The following is a 12,077-nucleotide window of genomic DNA, read 5'->3' as shown; positions in this document are numbered from 1 at the left end:
TTTCAAGTCTTGCTATAGATTCTCAAGCAGATTTAAGTTAAAAAATGTAACTAGGCCACTCAGGAACATTCAATGTCATCTTGGTAAGCAACTCCAGTGTATATTTGGCCTTGTTTTAGGTTATTGTCCTGCTGAAAGGTGAATTTGTCTCCAAGTGTCTTTTGTAAAGCAGACTGAACCAGGTTTTCTACTAGGACTGTGCCTGTGCTTATCTCTATTCTGTTTATTTTTTATCCGAAAGAAACTCCCTAGTCCTTGCCAATGACGATCATATTCATAACATGATGCAAACACCACCATGCTTGAAAATAGGAAGAGTGGTACTCCGTGATGTGTTGTTGGATTCTCCCAAAATATAACACTTTTTATTCAGGACAAAATGGTAACATTTTTGCCATGTTTTTAAAGTTTTACTTTAGTGCATTATTGCATGTTTTGGAATATTTTTCTGTACAGGCTTCCTTTTCACTCTTTTCATTCAGGTTAGTATTGTGGAGTAACTACAATGTTGTTGATCCATCCTCAGTTCTCAGTCACAGCCAACTCTTTTAACTGTGTTAATGGCACCATTGGCCTCATGGTGAAATCCCTGAGCATTTTCCTTCCTCTCCAAAAACTGCATTATGAAGGACACCTGTGTCTTTGTAGTGACGGTGTGTTTTGATACACCATCCAAAGTGTTGTTAATACATTCACCATGCTCAAAGGGATGTGCTTTTTATTTTATTTTATGTATCTACCAATCGGTGCCCTTCTTTTGTGAGTCATTAGAAAACCTCCCTGGTCTCGGTGTTTGTAATTCACTGCTCGACTGAGGGACCTTACACACAATTGTATGTGTGGGGTACAGAGATGAGGTAGTCATAAATAAATGATGCTAAACACTTATTGCATACAGAGTGAGTCCATACGAATTATTATGTGACTTGTTAAGCACATTTTTACTCCTGAACTTATTTAAGCTTGCCATAACAAAGAGGTTGAATACTTATTGACCAAAGACATTTCAGATTTTCATTTTTCATTCATTTGTACAATTTCCACTTTGACATGACTTACTTACTGACTTTATTGTCCCCATGGGGAAATGTTGTTGCGGTGTCATGTTCACATTTAAAGTGGTGTTTAAATACAAAACAAAATTGACAATACAACTTTCATAACAGTTACATACCAAAAAACATTAAAACATTTTTTTTTTTCAAAAGACTAGCCTGCTGGCCTTACTGAGTCGATAGGAACATTAGCTGGAGCTATTTATGAGGGATATCACACCTGGCACAAATTATTGTCTAGTTCTGTTTTTCCTGCTGAGGGGTGCACTATACCTGCGCCCAGAGGGGAGTAGTTCAAAGTCCGGGTACAGGGGGTGGCTTGGGTCTAAAATGATTTTGTGAGCCTTGCGGAGGGCCCTGACCTTAAAGATCTCATCCAGGCCTGTTTGTTTGGGGTATTGTGTGTAAGCTAGTGACACAACATCTGAATTTAATCCATTTTAAATTCAGGCTGTAACACAACAAAATGTGGAATAAGTCCAGGTGTGTGAATACTTTCTGAAAGCCCTGTATCAGAGTATTTAGAGAAAATACCTTTATATGGTGATGTCCGACACTTTTCAAGCATTTCTCAGCCTTTGACAGACGCTAACCTGGTTTAAATTGGTATCTTATAATTGAAAACCAATTATCTTATGTTATTTTAAAGGGCCTTGGTGTTAGCTTAGCTGGAAAGTGTTTCACTTGTTGGAACAGGTTATTTTTAGGCGAGTTCATGAACGAGGCAAAGTTGAGTTCAATTTACTGCACCAGATATATTTTTCTTCTCTCTCGCTCTGGGAACGGAGACGAGTGTTTACTCCAATACAACTTCTTTATTAAATTTATATATCTAAAATGGCCGTGGCGGAGGCTGCTAAAGCTTCAAAAGACTGCAGTTGTGTGGTGTGTTACATCATAAATATCCCCCTACTTCAGAAGATATCTACAGCCATATTCTAGAGATGGTGGCATGCATTGATGCAACAGTTGGCTACTGAATAAAAACCTATTTATTGAGAAGAAGGTGAAGACAATGAAGAGGAATAATACAAGACGAAGAAGGCAGGGACCACCTGGAATGATCCAGAGCAGGCGGTCACATACCTTTTCTGAGTCGGATCCATTTCTGATGCAAGCCGAGATCTACCGTTCAACCGTTTTTATTTTTTTTACATGATTTAAAAAACGTAGGGCTAGGCAACATTAACCTATTAAAAACGGTACTGTAGTAATGAGGTTTGTGCAGTAGGCTATAGGCCCAATACATTATCACTGCATATTGGCTTTGCTTCTCAGACCCTTTTTTACAATTTATTTCAACATTTAAGGTAGGCTATATGATCACACCAGTAATAGGTCATTTGTTGTATTATTGTGAGGGACAGCTGAATGAGCATACACTTCAATCATTTTAATTTTACTAGGCTGGTGGAGCCTGCATCTGATGGTCAATCTCAGCGGAGGGAGAGAGCAGCAGACTTAGGGTCCTCCTCTGACACTGTTCAAAAAGGGACACAGTCTTCAAATCAAATGGTTTTTGTCACATGCGCCGAATACAACAGGTGTAGACCTTACAGTGAAATGCTTACAAGCCCTTAACCAACAATGCAGTTCAAGAAATAGAGTTAAGAAAATATTTACTAAATTAACAAAAGTAATAAGTAATAAAATCAAAAAGTAACAAGAAAATTGCATAACAATGAGGCTATATACAGGGGACACCAGTACCGAGTCAATGTGCGTGGGTACAGGTTAGCCGTGGTAATTTGTAAAGTGACTATGCATAGATAATAAACAGCAAGTAGCAGCAGTGTAAAAACAAGGGGGGTGATCAATGTATATAGTCCGGGTGGCCATTTGATTAATTGTTCAGCAGTCTTATGGCTTTGGGGTAGAAGCTGTTAAGGAGCCTTTTGGTACTAGACTTGGTGCTTCGGTACCGCTTGCCGTGCGGTAGCAGAGAGAACAGTCTATGACAAATTTTTGTGGCCTTCCTCTGACACCTCCTGGTATAGAGGTCCTGGCTGGCAGGAAGCTTGGCCCCAGTGATGTACTGTGCCGTACACACTACCCTCTGTACCGCCTTTGCTGTAGCTTTCTTTTATGCCTGCTATGTTACTGCAGACAGTCCTCCGATTGGTAGGCCTATAGTGTACTTGATTTGCTCCCCCCGGGAAGGCAGAGTTTGTACCTTCAAACATATGAAATGGTTGAAAATGGGAACACATCGCATACCTGGAGCGCAGGGCAGCTGAATCAGGTGCACCTACCAACAACAGCGTAAAATAAAAAATAGGAACGCACGGCTTATTGTTGGGTTTTTTACAGAAATATTTGGCGATCGACTAGGAATGCCTTGGAGATCGACCTGTTGATGACCACTGATCTAAAGAAAGTGTTCCAAAACAGGGTTTCAATGTAGAAGTGCTGTAAAGCCCCTTTACTCCACTACAAACTAAAAGGGAAGTCAAGGAAGTCAAAAGATCCTGCTGGCAGTGTTGGAGTGCGAAACGGTCGGAGGATCGATGCCAGTGTCAACTCTAGATGTCACATGACCAAAAAACATTGCCACAGTGTGTGACGCCTCAGATCCCGCAGAGCTATGTGCACAGGAACTGGCCAAGACAAAGACTTGTGGAATAACAAAAAGCAAAAGGGGCAGCGAAAGATGCTGTCCACAAAAGAAAAAGACATTTAGGTGTCATGAAAAAAACACTTGCCCTCTTTGCTTACACATGGGCAGCACTGTTGGTTTTGGAGTTGTATGGATGGCCAGGCCAAGGGTTTCCATGTCCTGGAATGAGAGCGTGGCTCCAAGAATAAGAAGGCACATCACTAGCTGCTGGGCAAGCGTCTTCTGAGGTCTGCCTTGTCACATTGTGATCCACAGACCTCAATCTGGTGCCAACATAAAACAGCTCTTTGTTCGGCCCTGGAGAACAGTTGCGCTACACACACATTTTCCCCCTGAAACGGACTATAAATGGATTTTTGCTTCTCCTTCAAGACTAAAGGGGGTTTGCCAACATAAAGACCAAAGAGGAACAATCATGTTTTCTCTGTGATTTTGAAGGAGCTCCAATGACAGTTTTGAGAGGGGCGGAAGACCTTTCAAATGTAATGTAAGAGGGGTTTTGAGGAAGATGGATTTCCGGTCATGCCGTCCTATCAACTGAGCCAGTCTGGACAAGGAGGACTAGACCGTGGGTCTTCAAGCTGTAGCTTCATGCTGTGCTGTTGAGACCGACTGAGAAATCCCAAAGATACTTCAGAAACCATGAAAATCTCATTAAGTTCACCAGCCCCACTGTCACGACTTCGGGCCGAAGTTGGTCCCTCTCCTTCTTCGGGCAGGGTTCGGCGGTCGACGTCACTGGCTTCCTAGACACCACCAATCTATGTTTCATTTTCGTTTTGTTTTGTCTTGATCATACACACCTGGTTTCCATTCCGTTAATGATGTTCCTTATTTAACCCTCTGATTTCCATCTCTGTTTTGTGCGTTATTGTTTGTCATGTGGGTTCTCGTTGTTCGTGCTTGGGATTATTGTATTTGTTCCTTGTTGGAATCTTACTTATTTTGGAGTAAATTTTGGATGATTACTCAGAACTGTGTCCTGCGCCTGACTCTGCATTTTTTCATTTTACCAACGTCCTCACACTCACTCACCAGTCCTTGAAGACTGCAGGAGGCCATTTGAGGTAGCAAGGTTGTCTCCCCTTAGTCTTTTCCAACGTGCTGTGCAGAGATTTGAACTGTTGAGCATCTTTGCCTTATTCTGCGAAGTCCGTTTTAGCGTAAAAGCTATTAGTTACTGAGTGACAAGGATTTTGTGCATTCTTGCCAATACAGACCCCTGACAACATTTAATTTACTGTGAATGCCTCATTCAACGGCCACAACCATATCTAAAGCATCAAGCATCATCAGACACATGCCAGTCACCCAACAGTGCTGTGTACATTGCACAATGCACGTCGGGGGCCTCCTGGTTTTGCAATGCAAACTAAGAGAGCTGGCGGGGTTTGCTAACATGCATCGTTGACCCCAAATTGCCAGAAAAAAACGACAAATCTGTCAGCACCTCCCCCATGGCTGGTTGGCGAGGACAAGGAGGGTGGAGAAGTATCTAAATGGTCTTCCATAATATTTGTGCTGAATGAGGCAGTTTCTCTGAAACTGGACCACGTTGGGCTTTGAGGACCTATATTCACAGAATGGAAACACACAAGCACTAAAGTTAGCACTGAATATGAATATGAGGTATGCATATAGGCAAACAAACTCACCATGACAAACACTGGAAAAGGTTGGCCCGCCCATTAGTCTGCAAAGGATTCATTCCATGGTTTGTCGGCGACTCAGCGCACAAGCCTCCAGGCCAACAAGCAACTTGACATTCCCGTCCACATGAAACAAACCAAACAGTGAGTTAAGGAGCCGCCAGAAGTGCAGCATTAGTGTACACAGCCATAAGTCAAGAGATCTAATCAAGATCAAAAAATGGACAGGAGTCCTGATTAAAAAGGCAGGGAAAGCCTGGGACAAGTGTTTACCTGACCTTTCAACTCCTCCTCAACGCAGGCTCATTGTGCAACATTGGGCTCTGCGTCTTGGTTGTTTACAATGGTGATATATGGAGGCGGATTAAATTGTTCCCTGCTGTTAAAATATATTGGATTTGTTGATGCTGGTGGATGGACTCTGTTTAGTGAACGCTCCAATTAAACACAATCAGGCTATTTCAGAATGATGGGGATTTACCAAGGCAGGCCGTATTATAAACACTAACCAGGTGATTGGGAGTGAGACCTTTAATGATGAGTAATTACTGGAGGAAATTACCATTATGGAGATGCAACACATGGTTAAGCCATGGCTATGTCGTTCTATTTACTCTGGGTTGTCCCTATCATAAAGTGTCTCAGAGTAGGAGTGCGATCTAGGTTCAGTTTTTTGCATTTTAGACCATAATGAATATGATTGTATGTGTAACGGATGTGAAACGGCTAGCTTAGTTAGCGGTGGTACGCGCTAAATAGCGTTTCAATCGGTGACGTCACTTGCTCTGAGACCTTGAAGTAGTGGTTCCCCTTGCTCTGCAAGGGCCGCGGCTTTTGTGGAGCGATGGGTAACGATGCTTCGTGGGTGTCAGTCGTTGATGTGTGCAGAGGGTCCCTGGTTCGCGCCCGGGTATGGGCGAGGGGACGGTCTAAAGTTATACTGTTATATATGGACAGGGGAGACCTGATCCTAGATCAGCACTGCTACTCTAAGACGCTTTGTGAATACGGGCCCAGACTCTCAGTAGCTGGTTGGCTGAAATCAGGTGGGAAGAGTTTGTTTATAAAGGGGCATACAGCGGAGGGTGAAGGTGTGCTCCACTTTCTCGCCCGGCCTCTCTGCCTTTGTGTCGGAGTGTTTGTGCAGGATTTGAGTGGCTCTTCAAGTGTTTGAGCTTCATCAGTTAGGACAATACACTTTAATCGTGGCACCCATAGTCAGTGAGATCTAGGCCCATGCCGCCGCTGAAGGGAGCCTGGGCTCGTCCCATGGGTGTGGCCTTCCTCTCGTGTTGAGTCATGCATCACACAACATCAACTCCCCTTCATGGAGACACACACACACCATAATCTCCCTCCACACTCACATCACACAATACATGCACACAACAATACATGCACGCACTGCACACAATACACACACCCAACACACACCAGCCCCCACCTGTCGGCTGACCAGCCCTCCACTGTTGGCCATTATCAACACCTGATTCACCACTCACAGCTCGCTCGGCGTCTTTAGGCCTGATGACTCACACTAGAGGGGGCGCATAGAGAGTCCGTATTGCATGTCATACAGGTAGTTCTCTCACCCCTCACATTCTCTTTCTGGAAATGTTTGTCATCATCACTCAATGAAGCTTTGTTATTTGAAAGGATTTCTCCAATGACAGAGCTGGAGGAGGAGCATCATCACTCAAGAAAGAAACAGGAAGAACTGGACATTAAACGGCCCAACTCACCTCCCCTCCCATCTAGACAGTCACCGGAGACACTTCCCAAATCATCAAGACTTTTGTAATGGAATATTTTGACTGCATGCAATGCTTAATTTCTTTGCTGGAGTTGCAGAGCTTCAAACCTGCACCGACTTGCTGTAATAGAAATACGTAATTCATTCAATAAGAAGGGGGGCATGACTTTGTTTCAAAGTGCGAGGACAGGAATATACTGCTCTGTTCTGTTCCTCTTCAATGGAAACCAACGGCCCTTAGCAGTCTTACCACTGCCATTACCACTGTGTCTAAGGACAGACTTCTACAGAGCCTCAGAGCCTAGTAGAAGCACAGTGTCTGTCCTGTGATAGCTGTATGAGATTCCACATGCTCGGAGTAATTCCTCCCTCCCTCCCCCTCCTCCCTCACTCCTTGTGCGGTGCGTGGCCCTGAGTCATCAGCCCAGCCAGGCCCCCACACTTTCCTTCACAGCCCCTCTCTGGCTGTGGCGAGGAGGACGGCGGATATACCGACCAACCGAAGGATCACGATCCTCCCAGTGAACTCACTGAATAGCCTCCGAAGGCGATGACTCACCCCCACGGAGGAGCACTCCTCTCCGTCTCCTCCTCCAGCCAGCCTCCCCCTCTCAGACAGTTCTCCAACCCCACCACACCCCACCCCAACCCGGATCAGATCAGAATCCTTCGCCCGTCTGTCTGTCTGGCCTTTGGCACAAAGTCAAGAAACTGAAGGACATATAGCTCACTTGTCTGCATGTTAAACAATGGATACTGGGGAGATAATGACATCCTAAGGCCAACCTGCAAGGTACATAGCTATCATTATCAATCAAATTCAATCACATTTATTTATAAAGCTCTTCTTACATCAGCTGATGTCACAAAGTGCTAAAACCCCAAACCAGCCTAAAACCCCAAACCACAAGCAATGCAGGTGTAGAAGCACGGTGGCTACGAATAACCGAAACCTAGGAAGGCCGAAACCTAGGAAGAAACCTAGAGAGTAACCAGGCTATGAAGGGTGGCCAGTCCTCTTCTGACTGTGCCGGGTGGAGATTATAACAGAACATGGCCAAGATGTTCAAACGTTCATAGATGACCAGTAGGGTCAGATAATAATAATCACAGTGGTTGTAGAGGGTGCAACAGGTCAGCACCTCAGGAGTAAATGCCAGTTGGCTTTTCATAGCCGATCATTCAGAGTATCTCTACTGCACCTGCTGTCTCTAGAGAGTTGAAAACAGCAGGTCTGGGACAAGGTAGCACATCCGGTGCATAGCTATCATTAGTGAGGATGAAGATATCTATAGTTCTGTCTGGGCAAAGTGTGCTCTCGTCTTTAATCATCCCACTCATCTAAAGAAGGGGTTCTTAAACTTTTTCAGCCTGGGACCAAAATGAGAAATTCTATGTTTTCCTGCGACCCAAGTTTTGGAAAATATGCAACTCTATGTAAATATTGGTACATTTCATTGCCCATGTGCCTAAAAACAAATGCAATAAAAACAAATAACAATGAAATAAAATATATATGTATTCCTCATTAAAAACACGGTTACATATCTGTCTAGGTTGGAACTGTTGTTACATATCTGTCTAGGTTGGAACTGTTGTTTCATATCTGTCTAGGTTGGAACTGTTGTTACATATCTGACTAGGTTGGAACTGTTGTTACATATCTGTCTAGGTTGGAACTGTTGTTACATATCTGACTAGGTTGGAACTGTTGTTACATATCTGTCTAGATTGGAACTGTTGTTACATATCTGACTAGGTTGGAACTGTTGTTACATATCTGTCTAGGTTGGAACTGTTGTTCCATATCTGTCTAGGTTGGAACTGTTGTTACATATCTGTCTAGGTTGGAACTGTTGTTACATAACTGTCTAGTTTGGAACTGTTGTTACATATCTGACTAGGTTGGAACTGTTGTTACATAACTGTCTAGTTTGGAACTGTTGTTACATATCTGACTAGGTTGGAACTGTTGTTACATAACTGTCTAGTTTGGAACTGTTGTTACATATCTGACTAGGTTGGAACTGTTGTTACATATCTGTCTAGGTTGGAACTGTTGTTACATATCTGACTAGGTTGGAACTGTTGTTACATATCTGTCTAGGTTGGAACTGTTGTTGTGTCGTGATGCAGGACCTTCAACGATCCGTGAACTCCGGATAAGAACGCCTGAGGCCAGAGTTGCATCTAACTAGATTTGTTTGACTAATTCATTGACAAGTTAGGAAAGCACCCTGACAACATCCGTAATTTGTTGAAATGCGTCAGTTGGGAGTAACAAATAAGCATTTTCTATTCCATTTTCAATGCCCTCCAACTTGCTTCAAGACTGTCTGAACATCTTTCAGGGACTTGACAATGTGACCAATGGATTTCATAGAGCTTGTAATATGTCCGTAAGAGTGCGTCGCCCATAACACAGAGACTTGTTCTTATAGAAGATTCTGTTGACCATTGCAAGAGCAATAAGGATTTTTAGGGGCATTATGACTGGGTTAATTAAACACAGCTGCCCCTAAAAGTCCCTCACTTTTCTTGCTGCCTTTTTCTCGTTCTCCCTCCCTCCCTCTCTCTCTCTCTCTCTCTCTCTCTTTCCTTCTCTCTCTCTCTCTGTCTCTGTGTCTGTCTCTCTCTCTTTCTCTTTCTCTTATGTCTGTTCCAACTTTTTTGAGATTGAACCGTTGCGTTTACTGGTTGAGGAGTGGGTTCACAGCTTGGATTAGTTGGGTACCATCAGAACCGTGGCTGGATCATTCGGAACAACAGAGGCAAAAGAAGAACCAACCAGCCTGTCAATAGGCCAACACATTAGACTTTGAGTTTAAGTGGATGAGGCTAGAGGGTTGCATATTTCACAGAAAGCAATTTATGAATTGTATATTTATAATGACTGACTGTTATTGGGATTAGCGCGGGCATTTTAAAGGGGGTTGAATGAGTTCAGAGCTTCAGTCTTTCTCAGAAGGGTCCCTAGTCTAGTTCATTAGCTCTTCAGCTTTACTGTAGCAGACAAGGTAAACACAACCTAGGCCAGTTGAATTAGAGGAGTTTGCTGTATTCACAATTACTACGTAATGACAATATATTACATATGTTATGGCTTTTGAATTGCTGTGTTTCAGTTGGAAACTCGACGAACGAATCCAATGACCTGACATACCTTGAACAAGCATTCCCTGGCATCTGCTCCCACATGTAGTGTAGGCCCAGGCCTAGTTACAGCTGCAGCCTGGGTTAGAGACTGATATGGTCTAGTTAAAGTGATTACAAAGACTATTGCAAGTCGCGAGATGAGTCTGACTGGACCTGGAACAATATAAAATGCCACTGAGAAAGGCTTGGCAGGCAGCGAGCACTGTTTATATCCCAACTTAAATCAGCACTCTTGGTGGATATCCCAGATGTCCAGCATAGCCATGGTGCTTATTCAATCCAGGCCCGTGTTACCAGCCTCCCAAGCCTTCCTACTTAGGCACTCTACACTCTCACACTCATACTGGCTGTTTTCCTGGTTGGTATTGAGGAGGAGTTGTGTCATGCAATGTTTTTGGTTTAGTTTTTGGAGTGAGTCATTTCATCTTTATGGTGGTAGGATGCAAATCAGCTGTGGCCTACATATATCTTAAAAAATGACCTGAAACAGAGCAATAGGAAAGTTAATGACGACGTCTCACTTAGTTTGAGGGTGTAATCTATTTGATTCTGTTTTTTCAACTTGAAACTCAGTTCACGCGTGAGATCTATCATTTCAGTTAGAAAATAACTGAAGATATCTTCGAGGATATCATTCCAGTTAGAAGATAATGTTTCACAAATGCTAATCTTCACAAGGTTTACTGTCTTTTGTCCTTATACTGATGATAACAAACAAATTAAGTGTTAAAATAAGTACACTGATGTGTAAAATGGTTCAACAGAGTTGACAGCTGACAGCCGCAGCTTTGTCACAACTGTAGCTTCAAATGGCAGGCTTCTATAAACAACGTCTGTTGCAAAGGAGAGAGAAGAACACCGCCTACTTAAACTGTAAAAAAAAAACAGCACTGTAAAGAAATGTATTGATGTTAGTCAGATGGTGAGATAGTAGAGAGTACTATGGCAATGATCATTATACTTAGATATATAATAATTAGATAGTATTGCATTCATATTGGAATAAAACACATGCTTCAGCATATGTCTTACCTAGGTGTCATTTGAGCATGTAGATGTCACCATCAGCATTGCTAATATTAATTACGTAAAGCATTTAGGGAATAGATGCTAAATTCACTAGTGGGGTATGTAGACTATGGCATTTGGCTGGTGAAAATATGCCTGAGACTAATTTGGTAACTGACTTCACTGCTACTTTTATGACTAACACACTTTAAGCATATTAGAAGATGGACTTTTCTCCTCCTCAGTTGAATTCAACTTTTGTCTTAGACATACAAAGTATTCTCAAGTAGACTGTTAAGAGATGTCATAAAAGTTATTGTATCTTTGCATGAAGACGTTTTTTTAATTGGCCATTTTAAGATGTAGGTCTGACACGTTGGCCTGTCAAAGAGATTTAAGCCCACATGTCACATGTAGAAAACATATGGACTTGATATTAATTCATGTAAAAGCAGTAGATCAGTGTTGTAAAAGTTGTTTTGATGACTTGTCATAATTTCTTGGCCAATCTTATTACAATGAATTTTAAAAAATGATTTTTTTTTTACCCTCTCACTTCTAGAATAAGGAACCATATAGGCTATATATTAATTGTGTGTTGTAATTTATCTTTTGATATCAATCCCTGTGAGGCCCTTAAACTAGGTTTGTGCGTTTTGCGAAAAAGTTATATGCTTGGTTAGGTAGTCCATATTCCGGGCAGTGTGCAGTGCATGTCGTCTCCCTAAATTGCATTAGTGCGAAATAGTTCACAAGTACAGAATCTATATTTTGTCAGTTCACTTGCAATATATTCTGCACGTGTTGGTCACATGAGTCAGAAACTGGGACTTTGTAGG

The 12,077-nt window shown here is 42.5% G+C and overlaps 1 long non-coding RNA gene across 1 annotated transcript; it reads right to left on the bottom strand.

Annotated features, from left to right (window-relative positions):
- Window positions 1-1,051: 1,051 nt before the first annotated feature.
- On the bottom strand, window positions 1,052-12,028 carry LOC115142471 (uncharacterized). The gene is made up of 2 exons (XR_010458745.1): window positions 5,328-12,028; window positions 1,052-5,242 (listed from the first exon to the last, which is right to left on the bottom strand). It is a non-coding gene; the product is annotated as an uncharacterized LOC115142471 (long non-coding RNA).
- Between the last annotated feature and the right edge of the window lie 49 nt (window positions 12,029-12,077).

The sequence above is a fragment of the Oncorhynchus nerka genome, linkage group LG15, assembly GCF_034236695.1.
Source record: "Oncorhynchus nerka isolate Pitt River linkage group LG15, Oner_Uvic_2.0, whole genome shotgun sequence".
Taxonomy (NCBI): Eukaryota; Metazoa; Chordata; class Actinopteri; order Salmoniformes; family Salmonidae; genus Oncorhynchus; species Oncorhynchus nerka.
This window is presented reverse-complemented; position numbering and strand designations above follow the sequence as displayed.